This window comes from Chiloscyllium punctatum, chromosome 4, assembly GCF_047496795.1.
Source record: "Chiloscyllium punctatum isolate Juve2018m chromosome 4, sChiPun1.3, whole genome shotgun sequence".
Taxonomy (NCBI): Eukaryota; Metazoa; Chordata; class Chondrichthyes; order Orectolobiformes; family Hemiscylliidae; genus Chiloscyllium; species Chiloscyllium punctatum.
In genome coordinates, this window is record NC_092742.1 from 132,054,647 (window position 1) to 132,072,162 (window position 17,516).

Here is a 17,516-nt window from a genome sequence, read left to right on the forward strand (position 1 = left end):
ACCCATTGCCTTCACTAAAGGACATGAGGCAAGCTGTTGGGCTTTTTATACTTAACGAAGATGCTTTCACTTCAAAGCCACAAATTTCCTTCATATTAACAGATTATTATTCTGTGGCTCTAGATCATGAGTCAATGACTTGAGCACGATGTATTATCTTGCCGTCAGACAGTTTTTGTGCAGAGAACAAGTTAAACGTTTCAAAGGCAATTATTTTGTGATTAACATGTGGTTAGAAGGGGCTTGAAACAGGTGATTCCGGAGTTAACAGAGGCTCAAATGATGGTTTACTCAGAAGGTGCACTGTGGCTGAGGAGGAGTAGGGGTATCATGATGGTGGTATTGGACAGATTTAGCGAGTGGAGGGGGGGGGGGGGGGATATGGAGAAATAGATCTGTTCAGGGCTAGAAGGATTATGGAGTTTTAGAGTTTCTCTTCGCATATTGGTGAGTCATTTGAAAGTAGTGATTTGCTCATTATAATTTCTAAGGAAAGGAATTTTTCATTGGAGCTGAAAACAATGACTTCCACCTTTCCTAATTTTAATAACATGAACAACAATTCATTGTAACCTGCTTTAAAAGACAGAATACCTTACCAGGGACACCAACTATGGCGAGGATGGGATAGTAACCAGCTTGAATAACCATCAGCACATCATAGATCCGCCATACTAATGATATCCAAGGTTGGGAAAGCCAGTAAAGACTACTGGATAAACTCCTGTCCATTGTTGGATCATTCCAGTCTAATGTTCTCAGATTCTGATCTCTCCTCCCTGTCTCTCTGGAGCTGCTGATCCCTGTTAGTACTGTCGGCGACGCTCGCACTCATTCTATGGGATAACACGTTGAACTGAATCCTTAATTAATAAAAGAGGCAAGCCCTCCAGTGACACATTTAGGATCCATGGAGACTGACATTAATCACAGTCACTGAACAAATAGCTGCAACCAACGCCTTTCAATTCAATACTGTTTTATTAAAATTCAAAATAATGATTAACATTTACACAGTCTGGATTGGATATGCGAGGGTGACTGAGGGAATGAATTTTGAGTCTGGTAGATTAATTGTGTGCAACCATTCAGTCTGCATTGGATATGGAAGTAATGCCAGAGGTTTATCGGACCACCAACATGTTTCTCTGCTTATAAATGGAAACATAGACCCTGTAACTACTGCTGAGGCATGACAATGTCAGTAAGAGATTGAGAGAACTTTTATAGGTCATGATCTGGAGAGAATATATATCTAAGACAGCGTGTGGTTATAACAGACATGTGGGGTTAACAGAGAATTGTACCTAAGAGACAATGGGGATTCCAGATGTTGGAGAATTAAGTGTAGATAAAGCATGATAGTAGAGAAGACACAGTAGGTCAGGCAGCATCCGAGGAGCAAGAGAGTAAACGTTTCAGGCAGGGCCCTTCTTCAGAACTGCGAACGAGTAAAGGGGCCGACAAATAAATGGGTGGTGAGGGTGAGGATAGGGGAAAGGTTGGTGATAGGTGGGCGAAGCTAGGAGGTGATAGTGAGAGGTCGGTGGGGAGTTGGAGCGGATAGGTGGGAAGGAAGATGGACAGGTAGGTTCCCACAAGAGGGCGGATCTGAGTCGGAGGGTCGGATCTGGGATCTGGGTCGTCGAGGGGAGATTTGTAAATTAATCAGTTCAATGTTCATGCCATGTGTTTGTCGGCTCCCGAGGCAGAAGATGAGGTGTCCCTGGCGACATCCTGGTATATCTCTTCTGAACCCTCTTCAGCTTAATAACCTCCTTCCAATAACAGAACTGAACACAGTACTGCAAAAGAGGCTTCATCAATGTCCTGCACTATCTCAGCATGACTTCTCATTTGCTAACCACAAAAGTCTGAGCAAAGAAGTAACCTTAAACACCTTGTCTATCAGTGCCACAAACTTCTGTGAATTCGATCTGCACCTGTGGGTCCCTCTTTTCTACAACGCTACCAACGCACTACTATTAATTGTACAATCTCCCCTGCTTTTTATTTTACCAAAATGCAATACCTCGCATTTATCCAAGTTAAACTGAATTGCCACACCTCAGCCCAGTGAGTGATATTACTGCCCCCTCACCCTCCTGCTTCAGGTTTAAAAGACCCTCTCCTCTCTAGAAGGCCTACAAACACAGGCCTTGAGTTTCCAAAAGACCAAGAGCTTGATTTGCTTTGAGCAAGCTGAGGGAGGAGAGGGTAAGAAGAGGCTGGAAAGTAAACCGATGCCTTCTATCACTTAATAATTTCAGGAAGAGGGAAGCCACATGTGAGAATTGGAAATAGCGGCTAGTGTTTTTTGGCCAGAAATTGTGCTCTTTTCTCATCTCTGATGTTCAGTATTGATATCTATTCGAGATCCCGCATAGTGCAGAGTGTTTCTGCACGATTGCTTGCCCTAATATTGAATATTACAGATAATAGCTATGTAAGCTGGAAATCATAGCCAAGCAATTAAAGAAGTTCATTGTTCATCTCTATGGCAGAGCACATGCACTCATCATCCTATAGGTGAGGCTAATATCTTTTATTTGTTTAACAATGAGAACTGTTGCCTGTGTTTTTCAGTAATGTTAATCAGAATGTAATATATCCATATAGAGCTGAAAACTGACACTTAAAATATGACTAAAATTCTGGGCATGGTTTAAGTCTTATGTCGTGGGTCATACACCTGCCCCTGGGTCAGAGCTCTGAATTCGATTCCCTTCAATGAACTTGTGGCAGTGTCACTTTCTCTGGAACAGATGATCTCGATTCTGTTGTGGGGGTGTGTAAGAGTACATTCAAAGAAAGCTGATGATCAAACACACAGGAGAATCATGTTGCAGCTTTAGGGGCTATTGCTGAGTGGTGGTAGTGCCCCGACATCTGAGCCTTAAGGTTCACATCCCACAGAGATGTTTCATTATATGTCTGAGCCCATGGGTTAAAATGATTTTTGAAATGTGACTTGATGGTGTCCATGCAACGACTGCACAAAACACTTCATAGGACAAACAGGAAGTTAGCTAACGATCTGCATCCATGAACACCAACTAGCCACGAAACGACATGACCAGTTATCCTTAGTAGCCACACACGCAGATGACAAGCAATATGAGTACGACTGGGACAACACTACTATTATAGGACAAACCAAAAAGAGAACAGCCAGGGAATTCCTAGACGCATGGCACTCATCCACAGATTCTATCAACAAACAGATCAACTTGGACCCAATATACCGGCTACAGAAACGGACAGCTTGACCCAACAACAGAAGCGGCAGAGACAAACCACTATAAATGCCGGAGAAAACATCACAGAAGCGCTTCAAAGGAGGCTCCCAAGCACTGAGGATGTCACTTAGACAGGGGACGAAACATCTGCAACATAAATTCACAGCTCGGCGAACAGAACCACAACAAGTATACACAAAAGCACAGACAAACCACCCTCCACCACCACTTGTCTCCTGCCAGTAAACAGTTGTACACCGAAACACACACACACACAACCCTACACCACTAAGTTGTTTCCTGCTATTGATCAGATATACACAGAAACACACACACAATCCCCCTCTACTACTCTGTCTCCTGCCATTAAACAGAAATACATAGCAATGGACACACACAACCCTCTAACAACACACTGTCTCGTGCCATTGAACAGATATATGCAAACACACACAAACAACCCTCCACCGCCGCCCTTTCCCCTGCCTCTAAACAGGAATATTCAGAAACACACACACGCCAACCTGCACCAATACCTGCCTCCCGTTATTAAATAGTTATAGACAGAAACACAAGCACACAACCTTCCACCACTATCCCGTCTCATGCCATTAAACAAATATATGCAGAAACACACACACACAACCCTCCATCAGCACGCTGCCTCCTTCAATTAAATAGATATACATGGAAACACACACACGCAACCCTCCACCAAAACCATGTTTCCTGCCATTAATCAGATATACACTAAAACAAACAACACAACCCTCCACCACCACGTTGTCTCCCGCTATTAAGCAGCTATACATAGAAACACACACACACGCACACCCACAACCCTCCACTAACACCCTGCCTACGGTCAATAAACAGATATACACAGAAACACACACAAAACTCTAAACCACCTTTCTGTCTCCTCCCATAAAACAAATATAACAAAAATACACACACAAGACACTCCATGACCACGTTGTCTCCTGTGATTAAACAGATCTATACAGAAACACACACACACAAACCTCCACGAACATCCTGTCTGCTGCCATTACACAGATAAACACACAAACACACACGCACACACAATCCTTGACACCCAATTTGTTTCCTGTCATTAAACAGATATACACAGAAACGCACACACAACCCTCCACGACCACCCTGTCTCCTGAAAATAATTAGATATACACAGAAAAACACACACACAACCTTCCACCATCGCCCTGCCTCCCGCCATTAAACTGGGATATGCAGAAACACATACACACGAACCAGCACGAAAACCTGTCTCTAGTTATTAAACAGATAAAGGCAGAAACACAAGCACACAACCTTCCAACACCACCACCCTGTCTCTTGCCATTAAACAAATATATGCAGAAAAACACACACACACACACACACACAGAACCCTCTACCATCACGCTGTCACCTTCCATTAAACAGCTTTTTGCAGAAGAGAGGGCGGCAGCTGGGTGGAAGTGAAGTCGGAGCACAAAGCCCGTCAGGAAGGTAAGTACTTGTTATTTGAGTGGAGAAGGAACCCGAGACAATACACGTGTAGTGTCTCCCATCCTCCCTCCACCTCTAATCTAAAATAAAGTAAGCTACTTGGTGTCTCTGTTTTGGGGACTAAGTGTAGAGTTTTGGCAGCGCAAGCAGTGGAATGTTCCTCCTGTAGGATGGTTGAGGTAGGGGGTGACCACCGATGCTCCTGACAACTTCATCTGCAGGAAGTGCAGCCAGCTCCAGCTCCACATAGACCGCGTTAGGGAACTGGAGCTGGAGTTGGATGAACTGGGAATTATTCGAGACGCTGAGAGGATGATAGATGGAAGCTACAGGGACATAGTTATGCCAGAGAACAGAGGTAGCTGGGTAACAGTTAGAAGTGGGAGGGGGAGGAAGTAGGCAGTGCAGGGATCCCCTGTGGCCGTTCCTCCCAACAATAAGTATCCCGCTTTGGATACTGTTGGGGGGAACGGCCTAGCAGGGGTAAGCTGCAGTGACAGGGTCTCTGGCACAAGGTCTGGCTCTGAGGCTCAGAAGGGAAAGGGGGAGATGAGGAGAACACTGGTATTAGGAGACTCTGTAGTTAGAGGGACAGACAGGCGGTTCTATGGACATGGGCGAGACTCTCGGATGGTTTGTTGCCTCCCGGGTGCCAGGGTCCGAGACGTCTCGGACCGTGTCTTCAGAATCCTTAAGGGAGAGGGTGTGCAGCCAGAAGTTGTGGTGCATTTTTTCACCAACGAAATAGGTAGGAAGAGGGGTGAGGAGGTCATTCAGGAGCTCAGGGAGTTAGGCTGGAAGCTAAAAGCTAGGACGAACAGAGTCGTCATCTCTGAGTTGTTGTCGGTGCCACGTGACAGAGAGGCAAGGAATAGGGGAGAGTGCAGTTGAACACGTGGCTGCAAGGATGGTGTAGGAGGGAGGGCTTCAGGTATTTGGACTGCATTCTGGGGAAGCTGGTACCTGTAGAAGCAGGACGGGTTGCACCTGAACCAGAAGGGCACCGATATCATGGGAGGTAGGTATACTAGAACTCTTCGGGGTGGGGTGGGGGGGTTTAAACTAATTTGGCGGGGGATGGGATCCGTCCTTGTAATCCAGCAAGTAGGTTAGCTGTTTTTCAGGATGTTCAAGAATGTAGGGAGGCTGTGGAGAAGGTAGCACTGACAGGGAATATTTGTGGACACAGAAATGGGTTTAAGTGTGTATACTTCAACGCAAGGAGTATCAGAAATAAGGTGGGTGAACATAAGGCGTAGATCGGTACCTGGGACTACGATATTGTGGCCATCACGGAAACGTGGATAGAAGAGGGACAGGAATGGTGGTTGGAGGTTCCTGGATACAGATGTTTCAGTAAGATTAGGGAGGGTGGTAAAAAAGGAGGGGGTGTGGCGTTGCTAATTAGAAATGGTATAACGGCTGCAGAAAGGCAGTTCGAGGGGGATCTGCCTTTGGAGGTAGTATGGGCTGAAGTCAGAAATAGGAAAGGAGCAGTCACCTTATTGGGTGTTTACTATAGGCCCCCCAATAGCAGCAGAGATGTGGAGAAACAGATTGGGAAACAGATTTTGGAAAGGTGCAGAAGCCACAGGGTAGTAGTCATGGGCGATTTCAACTTCCCAAATATTGATTGGAAGCTCTTTAGATGAAGTAGATTAGATGGGGCGGTGTTTGTGCAGTGTGTCCAGGAAGCTTTTCTAACTCAGTATGTAGGTTGTCCGACCAGAGGGGAGGCCATATTGGATTTGGGACTCGGTAACGAACCAGGGCAGGTGACGGACTTGTTCGTGGGCGAGAATTTTGGTGATGGTGACCACAATTCTGTGATTTTCACCTTGGTTATAGAGAGAGATAGGTGCATGCAACAGGGTAGGTTTTACAATTGGGGGAAGGGTAAATACAAGGCTGCAAGACAGGATCTGAGGAGCATAAGTTGGGAGCATAGGCTGTCAGGGATGGATGTCATTGAAATGTGGAACTTTTTCAAGGAACAGATACGACGTGTCCTTGATATGTATGTACCTGTCAGACAGGAAAGAGATGGTCGTGTGACGGAACCTTGGTTGACAATGGAGGTTGAATATCCAGTAAAGATGAAGAAAAGAGTCTTACATAAGGCTGAGGAAACATGGTTCAGACAGAGCGTTGGAGGGATACAGGATAGCCAGGAGGGAGCTGAAGAAAGGGATTATGTGAGCTAAGAGAGGGCATGAAAAGTCTTTGGCGGGTAGGATCAAGGATAACCCCAAGGCCATTTATGTGTATGTGAGAAACATGAGAATGAAGAGAACGAGGGTAGTTCTGATCAAGGTCAGTCGTGGTAGGCTGTTTATTGAGTCAGAAGAGATAGGAGAGGTCTTGAATGAGTACTTTTCTTCAGTATTTACAAATGAGAGGGACCGTATTGTTGATGCGGAGAGTATGAAACGGACTGGTAAGCTAGAGGAGATATTTGTTAGGAAGGAATTTGAACAACTTGAGGATAGACAAGTCTCCCGGGCCTGACGGGATATATCCTAGGATTATGTGGGAAGCAAGAGAGGAAATTGCAGAGCCGTTGGCAATGATCTTTTGGTCTTCACTGTCAACGGGGTGGTACCAGGGGACTGGAGAGTGACGAATGTTGTGCCCCTGTTTCAAAAAAGGGAATAGGGATAACCACGGGAATTACAGGCCAGTTAGTCTTACTTCGGTGGTAGGCAAATTAATGGAAAGGGTACTGAGGGATAGGATTTATGAGTATCTGGAAAGACACTGCTTGATTAGGGACTGCCAGCACGGATTTGTGAGGGGTCGGTCTTGCCTTACAAGTCTTATTGAATTCTGTGAGGAGGTGACCAAGCCTGTGGATGAGGATAGAGCAGTGAATGTAGTGTACATGGATTTTAGTAAGGCATTTGATAAGGTTCCCCATGGTAGGCTTATGCGGAAAGTCAAGAGGCATGGGATAGTGGTAAATTTGGCTAGTTGGATAGAAACTGGCTAACTGGTTGAACAAAGAGAGTGGTGATAGATGGTAAATATTCAGCCTGGAACCCGGTTACAAGTGGAGTTCCGCAGGGATCAGTTCTGGGTCCTCTGCTGTTTGTAATTTTTATTAATGATTTGGAAGAGGGAGTCGAAGGGTAGGTCAGTAAATTTGCAGACGATACGAAGATTGGTGGAGTTGTGGATCGTGAGGAGGGCTGTTGTCGGCTGCAAAGGGACTTAGATATGATGCAGAGATGGGCTGAGGAGTGGCAGATGGAGTTCAACCCTGTCAAGTGTGACGTTGTCCATTTTGGAAGGACAAATAGGAATGTGGAATACAGGGTTAACGGTTAGGTTCTTAGTAATGTGGAGGAGCAGAGGGATCTTGGGGTCAATGTTCATCGCTCTTTGAAAGTTGCCACTCAGGTGGATAGAGCTTGTAAGAGGGCCTATGGTGTATTAGCTTTCATTAGCAGAGGGATTGAATTCTGGAGTCGTTAGGTGATGTTGCAGCTGTACAGGACCTTGGTAAGGCCACATTTGCAGAAGTATGTGCAGTTCCGGTCGCCTCATTTTAGGAAAGATGTGGAAGCTTTGGAGAGGGTGCAGAGGAGATTTACCAGGATGTTGCCTGGAATGGAGAATAGGTAGTACGAGGATAGGTTGAGAGTGCTAGACCTTTTCTTATTGGAACGGCGAAGGATGAGGGGTGACTTGATAGAGGTTTATAAGATGATCAGGGGACTAGATAGAGTAGACAGTCAGAGAATGTTTCCCCAGGTACAACAGTGTTTCAAGGGACATAAATTTAAGGTGAAGCTGGAAGGTATAGGGGGGATGTCAGGGGTAGGTTATTTACCCACAGAGTGGTGGGGGCATGGAATGTGCTGCCTGTGGGAGTGTCAGAGTCAGAATCATTGGTGACCTTTAAGCGGCAATTGGATAAGTACATGGATAGGTGCTTAAGCTAGGACAAATGATCGGCACAACTTCGTGGGCCGAAGGGCCTGTTCTGTTCTGTATTGTTCTATGTTCTATGTTCTAGATATACACAGACACACACACACAAAACCCTCCACCACACCCTGTTTCCTGCGATTAATCAGACATACATTGAAACACACAACTCAACCCTCCATCACCACGCTGTCTCCCGCTATTAAGCAGATGTACACAGAAACACACACAAACACAACCCTCCACTAACACCCTACCTCCTGTCAATAAAGAGATATACACAGAAACACACAAAACTAAACCACCTCCGTCTCCTGCCATTAAACAGATATACATGGAAACACGCACACACAAGCCTCCACGAACACCCTGTCTGCTGCCATTACACAGATACACACACACACGCACACACACACACACACGCGTCCATCACACACTTTCCGGCAATTAAGCAGGTATAAACAGACACACACATCACGACTCCATCACCCTGACCCCTGCCATTGAGCAGATATACACAGAAATGCACCCACAATCCTCGACTCCATAACCCTGTTTCCTGTCATTAAATAGATATACACAGAAACAAAAACACACAAACTCTCGACCACCACCATGACTCCTGCCCTTAAACAGATATACACAGAAACACACACACACAACCTTCCACGAACACCCTGCCTACTGTCCTTCAACAGATATTCACAGAAACGCTCATACATAACAACCCTCCGTCACCACCCTGTCTCCTGCCAGTAACCACATAGACACAGAAACACAGACACTCTACATTCTACCACCACACTGTCTCTTGCCATTAAATAGATATGCACAGAAACACAGACAGATACCACCCTCCTCCACCACTGTGTCCTGCAATTAAACAGATACATACAGAAACATACACACTAATTTCCAGCACCACCCTGTCTCCTGTCATTAAACAGTTATAGCTGAAAATGTGTTGCTGGAAAAGCGCAGCAGGTCAGGCAGCATCCAAGGAGCAGGAGAATCGATGTTTCGGGCATGACCCCTTCTTCGCGTTATATGTGACCAAGATGCTTTAAGGTTTTCCTTAATCCTGCTGGCTAAGGATATCTCATGACCCCTTTTCGCCCTCTTAATTCCTCACTTCAGATTGGTCCTACATTCACAATATTCTTCCAAGGCCTCCTATATCTTCATTCACCTAGATATAATGTACACATTCTTTTTCCTTTTAGCTAGTGTCACAATATCACTTGTCATCCATGGTTTCCTAACCTTGCCATTTCTATCCATAATCTTCACAGGAACATATCTCTCCTGAACACTAATTAACCTCTCCTCAAAAGCCTTCCACATATCATTTGCGGATTTCCCTTCAAACAGCTGGTCCCAATCCTCGTTCCCCAGTTCTTGTCAAATTTTGCTATCGTTGGCCTTCCACCAGTTTTGCACTCTTCCTTTAGGACCACTCTCATCTTTCTCCATGACTATTGTAAAACTAAAGGAATTGTGATCATTATTCCCAAAGTAATCCCCCACTGTAACTTCCACCGCCTGGACGGGCTCAGTTCCCAACACCAGGTCTGGCATGGGTCGCTTCCCGAGTTGAACTATTTCTACACTGCTCTAGAAAATGCTCCTGGATGGTCCTACAAAATCTGCTCCATCTAGACCTCTAACACTAAGTGAATCCCAGTCAATGTTGGGAAAATTGAATCTCCTATCACCTCCATCCTGTTGCTCCCACATTTTTCTGTGAACTATCAACGCATTTGTACCTTGATCGGTGTCGGGAGGCCTGTAGTACAATCCCAGCATTGTTACTGCACCCTTTCTCTTTCTGAGCTCTGCCCATATTGCCTCACTGCTCGAATCTTCCATGGGGCACTCCGTCAGCACTGCTGTGATATCTTCGTTGACCAGTGGTGTTTGGCATCCACCCCTTTTACCTTCTTCTCTACCACACCTGAAGCATTAATGTCCTGGGATATTTAGTTGTCAATCACGCCATTCCCTCAACCAAGTCTCAGTAACAACAATAACATTATAGTCCCAGGTACTATTCCAATCCCTAAGTTCACCTGCCTTACCTACTATACTTCTTGCATTAAGACGACAATTCTCTCTTTGTTCATCCTGCCTCCTCTTCCCCTCAGACATGCTGATTTCATTATTTCATTACTTAGGCTTTAGTTACTAACTCCTTTCTTTTCACTAAACAGATTTGTTACCCGATCCCCTGCCACATTAGTTTAAACCCTTCCCAACACCGTTAACAAATGCACTCCATCGAACATTGGCTCCAGTCCTACCCAGATGTCGACCATCCAATTTGTAATAGTCTCACCTTCCCCAGAACCGGTCCCAATATCCCCAAAATCGGAACCCCTCCCTCCTGCACCATCTCTCAAGCCAAACATTCTTCCTGATTATTCAATCATTCCTACACTGACTAGCACTTGACAATGGTAGCAAACCTCCGAGGTCCTACTTTGTTAAGTTGGTTCCTAACTCCCTAACTTTTTCTTGTAGGACCTCATGCCGATGGCACATTAATGTGGGGAGAGATCATTCAGGCACAAAAAGTATCACGGATGCTATATTAGACTGATGAATGGACTCTGTAACTCCAAATAATAATGATCTTGTTCATGTTGATCATATGTTTTGAATGTTCTGCGCATTGTAATCTGCACGCCTTACTATGTCCAAATTTATTTTTCACCGTATGATCTGTGCGTCGTTGCTTACTGTCATCTGCCTGTACTGCTCATAAATAAAGCTTTCACTGGCCTTAGGCACATGTGACAATAAATCTAATAAATTAATCATTTCTCACCCGAACAGTGTCTCTTTCAGAAATATGTGATCGTCGCTAATCCCCACGTTTCAGCGCAATCATCCCTCTTTAAGTCGTAGCACGACAGATGAAATACTCAGTTCCATCACTGTCTCCTCATGGAGTCATCATCTCATGGATGAGACTGCTAATACTTGCTTGAGTTGTGTCTGTGTTAATGAGATCGTGCCTAACAAAGAAGATCATACCTCTTCGAAGTGCCCCAAATACGCTCTCATCAATGCCCTAGAAATACAGGAAGACGGCTTTACTTATGCACTTGAATCATATTACAATGAAGGGCAGCATACAATATAAGATGCCAATACTTACTGCCTTGGATGTGCTATTTTTGGTGACTCATGATCAAGGATATTCAGGTCCTTTTGAAAAACAACACTTCTCAACCTTGTACTATTTAATCAATACAAAATGAGATGCATGCTGTTTATTTCTCATATCCAAATCACTTCTATGCCTTGCAAATTGTTGTGGTTCAAACACTGAAACTTGTGATATCCCATGAGTAACTGCCTTCAGTACATAAAAGTGCAAGAAGCACTGTATTGCTTCCCCTGACCAATTCTCAATTCATGTGGTAGATCCAGATCACCCCGTCTGCAACTTACCAATGTGCTCCAACTTCCTTTGTTCACATGTTAGCAACAATGTAAAAACAGTATTCTGCAAATTCAAATACACCACACGCACTCTTTCTCTATTGTGGATGTATCAACTAACACAAACTCCACAGGTTTCTCAACGATGATTTCCGGTTTCTAAGTCTAAGCTGACTGTACCAAGTCACATCAAGATTTCCCAAGTGTCGAGTTATAAAATTTCTCATAAAAGGTTCTAATATTTTCCTCAGACCTAACATCATGGCACCCATTTTATTTTCGCTCCCACTCCGGTTTTAAATATTTAAAGTTACAATAATTACTTTCCAGTCTGCAGGAACGATACATTCCAAAGTCTAAAGAAATTTAGAGGGTAATCAATACTGCTTTCTTGTCATTACAACGTTTAAAAGACATTTTGATAAGTACATGAATAGGAAAGGTTTGTACGGATATGGGCCAAGCGCGGGCAGGTGGGATTAAGTTAGTTTGGAATTGGAATAGTCAGCATGGATTGGTTGGACCGAAGCATCTGTTTCTGTCCTGTATGTCTCTATAACTCATTCACTAGCTGCAATGCCACTTCCCTGAAAACTCAGATGGAACTCATTTGGTGCAGTAACTTGCCAACCTTCAATGCAATTAGTTTTTGAGTAAGTTCACTTTATTAATTCGTGTCATGTTCTTATTTTCACCAGTCAATCTGTCCCTTATTATTTCTAGAAGAGTTTCGGTACCTTCCATTATGGAGACAGGACGAAGGTATTACCCTCAGCAGCAGGCAGAGATGGATTCCGTCGCTGTGTGAATACATCAGAACACTGCAATTGGGAGATGATGGACGTGACACCCACTCCTGCACAGAAAGTTCTAGAATCAAGACAGTTCAATGAAACTGTCACTTCCTGGTCACTGACAGCATAGTCCCCTACCTCGTGTGAGGTTACAGATTATACTGAAAGTCATTTTAGAATCAAACTGACTTCACACTTTGCACCTGGCATAGGTCCAAGTCGAGGTAAGAAAAAGTTTGTAATCAAAATATTTGTAACGAGAAGTGCTGCCAGAAAAGAATTGTAACTGGAAAGGTGTGGATGATGGTTTATTCAGAAACAGTGTTAAGGCAGAAGTGAAGGCTGGGGATATTGTGAAGGTGGGAGTGGACAAGTTTTGTGGTAGACGGAATATTGAGATATAAATCAGTTCAGGATAAAATGGGGTAATCGTGGTTATGAACACTTTAGTTTCTCCTCAGATGCTTGTAAGCGAGGGATATGAAATTCATGGTATAGAAATGGAAATTGTGATTGAAAGCGAAGACAATATTTTGGATCTTTGCCAAATATACACTACATAGAAAACGATGACATGTCCAACGGGTTAGAGAATTAGTAAATGGGCAGAGATCGACTCACCAGGAACACCAACAATAGCGAGGATGTGGTAGTAACCTGCCTGAATAGCCATCATTACACAGCATCAATCGAGATGTTGTTACGAAACAGAAGTGTCCTCCACCACAACAACTTCCAATATAAAAACTGATTCTGGGCAGAACTGCCCCGAACATACATAAGAAATACGGATTTCCCTGGATTTTACTCTCACAGCTCTTACTAGTTAATTGTTTATTGTTGACACAAGGCAATTCTATAATCTGTTTGTAAAGATGCAAATATCTTATTGCAAAATTTGTATGCCTTTTGCTTTTGAGATGTTTTGTAGCCTTAGAGCAAAAGTAAGTGTTCTGTTTAAAATTGACCTGTTTATTGGGATTCAAGGGTCAGACCCATTACGTATTTTTCATGGGTTAAGAAACAGAAAGGAATAGAAGACAGTGACTGTGGAGACTGATGAGGAGTAAAGTGACATCCCCCCGTCCCCAATGTCTTCTTGACAGATAGAATAAAATCAAATGCAGTGAAAGAAACAGAATATATTCGGAAGAAGGAATGGCAAGTGACAGTGTAAACAAAACAGAATCATTTCAAATGGAATGGCTGAACAGTGATTGGTGTGTGTGTGTGTGTGAGAGAGAGAGAGTGTGCAGATAGATAAGAATGTTCATTTACTCTTCAGCTGAGATATTTTGTTCCCCTTCTCTCAACGAACCCTCTGCCTCCTGCCCCTTTCTGGCATTCCCTGATCTAATGTTTCATTCTTATCGAATGGCTGTTATAAATTCCTATTTCTGGTGTTCAAACTTGTTTCAGTTAATCCATTTTCTACCAGAAAACATATGCTGGGTTCTGTCAACAGGTGGTGCCTGTCATACTGATGGAGATAAAAGTTCTGGCATCAAATCCAGGATTTCAACAGATTAATCTGTTGCACATATACTGTATAAAGGACCACTGCACACAGGAATTGTCAAACCAAATACGGAAGCACATCTAATTCTATCAATCATGTAGACGTCTCTATTGTTACATCTCCGCGTCTATATTCTCTCTCTCTGTCTTTCTCATTCCATCTAGTTAATAAATCCTCCAATCGTTTTTCGTGTCCCATGTCTCAAACTTCCCTCTTTCAGTTTACATCTATTGCTCACTTTTCGATTAGATGCCTTATAATTGAGTAATGTAACTAAAAAGACATGAGGGTGGCGTTGGCCAGAGTTAGTTGGAAGGGGATCTGAGCACGGAAATATGGTGAAGCAGCAATGACAGGAGTTTCTGGAGATAATTCAGCAGCACATCAGAAATTCATCCCAAGTAAGAATAAAGATATTCAGCGGAAGACAAGGCAACCGTGCGTGATAACGAACTCAGGGACAGCATAAAAGTAAAAGAAAATGCGCACAGAGTGGTGAAGATTATTGGGAATCTAGACGATTACGAAGCCTATAAATTCCAGCACGGATAACTATGAACAGCAAATGGCAGCAGAGGGTGAAATATGATATTATGCTCCTTAATCATGGAAAAGAACATTGAAAGAGATTTTTAGACATATAACAAGGAAGACAGGGAGTAAAGAACAAACAAAGGAACAAACAAAGAAAGCTTGAATAGTTATGGGAAGCAATGGAATGGCTGAGGAATTGAATACATTGCAACAGTCTTCACGGTGGAAGACACCAGCAAAATGTCAGAACTTCAAGACAGTCAGAGGGTAGAGGTGAGTATAGGGACCACCAGGAAGGAGAAGGAGCTGGGGAAGGTGCAGTTGCATCAATCAGCGAGACCAGTTGGAGAACACCCCGTAGTTCTAAAGAGATGCCGAAGGTGATTGTGGAGGCATTGCTGGTGAGCTTTCTGGAAATTTTGGAGAGCGGGAGGACTGGCAAATGTAAGGAGAGAGGGACACAGAAGACAGGAAATTACAAATGGCCAGGCAAGTTGAAAATGTTGAATAGAAGCTCTTAATGGATTCTTACGTTTATGAATAGATGTGCGGAGTATAAGAACAAGGAAGTTCTGAAGTATATTGGACATGGTGTCATTAAGCTTCAACATAACAAGAGTTCCATTTACAATGCTATTGCGAACAGCAGACTTGAAAGTACGGTGAAAACAAAGGAAATCATTTCGAAGCAGACAGGAGCATTCGTGACAAAGAGACTGTTTCCTTGACCCTGTAGTGAGAATGTTGAGATACGCTTGTCAGTAAACAGCTAAAATAAAATAAAATGTATAAAATGCACAACAATATATGTTGATGAGGATATAGCAATCATATGAAGCTGAAAAAGCAGAGCAGGTCAGACAGCATCCTAGGAACAGGAAAGTCAACGTTTCAGGCTGAAAGCCTTCATCAGGACTGGGCCGGGGAAGGGGAGCCGGGAAGTAAATAGAGGGAGGGGTGTGGGGCTGAAGGAAGCGTAGATGGGATGACGAAAAGGGATGCAAGTAGGGGGATAATGTGATTGGTCAGTGGGAAGAGTACAGTGGATATGCGAATAGGAAGATGGACAGCTTAGGTCAGGTCAGGGAAGGGGAACATGAAATAAGGCTGTGTGTAGAGAGATTTTGAAGCCAGTGAAGTCAATATTGAGACCAGTGAACTGTAAGCTCTCAAGCTGAAAGATCAGGTTGTGATCCCTAGTTTCTATTTGGCCTCACTCTGATAGTGGAGGAGGCCAAGGATGGACCTGTCGCTGGATGAGCAAGGGGGGGGGGGGGCGGTGGGGCGGTTAGCGAGTAATTGAAATGAATGGCAACTGGAATGTAGGGTTGGTTAAAGCGTGCAGAGAGCAGATGCTCCATGACTAGGTCCCTGAAACTCCCTTTGGTCTCCCTGATAGAGAGGAGACCACATCGGGAGTTGGAGACGTGCTTGGTGGGGCAGGATCAGGCTCTGTATGGAGCACCAGTGCTCTGAACACAACAACCAACCCGACCTTTCATTTACCTTCCATTTTAATTCCCCCTCCAACTCATCTGGGGACATGCTTATCCTTAAGGAGAAAGTGAGGACTGCAGATGCTGGAGATCAGAGCTGAAAATGTGTTGCTGGAAAGGCGCAGCAGGTCAGGCAGCATCCAAGGAACAGGAGAGTCGACGTTCCACGCATCAGCCCTTCTTCAGGAATTCCTGAAGAAGGGCGTATGCCCGAAACGTCGATTCTCCTGACCTGCTGCGCTTTTCCAGCAACACATTTTCAGCACATGCTCATCCTTAGCCTGTCCACTGTCAGATGAACTCCACCTGAGAGTTTACCTTTGAAGCTGATAGCCCAATGGCCTGAATATCGACTGTACAAGCTTCACACGCAACCTTATCCCATGTCCCTTCTCCCTGACTAGACACACCTGTCCATCTTCTCACTCATATATCCGCTCCACCTTTTCACTGACCAATCACAGTAACCTCATACCTGCATGCATACATCACCATCATGCCAACCATTCGCCCTTCCATATCCCATCACTCCATTTCTGGGCTCCCCTCCAACTCAACAGTCCTGACGAAAGGTCCAATATCAAAATATTGCTTTTTTGCTCCTCTGATTCTGCCTGGTCTTCTGTGTTTCTCCAGCTCCACGTTTATTAACCCTGTCCTCTCGCACCTGTAGTATTTGCTCTCTCCAAGTTGTGGAACTATGTAGTCTACATATAAGAGGAAATACACTTGGGCATTTGAAAAGATCGTTAACTTTTTCCGCATTTCTTAACAACCCAACACATACCTTCCAGAAGAAGCAGCATTTCACTTGTAATCTTTCAATCCAGTCTCCTGTCATTGCTGCTCACAATTCAGTTTCCTTTAAATTGGGGAGACCAAACAGAGACTGCACTGAGGAACACTCCCATTCTGTCTGCAGGAAGATCCCTGACCGTCTCATTGTTTCCCATTTCAATAACCTACCTTGCTCTCATGCGAACATTTCAGTCCTGGGCAACTGCAATGTTCCAATGAAGCACAACCCAGGCTCGAGTAACAT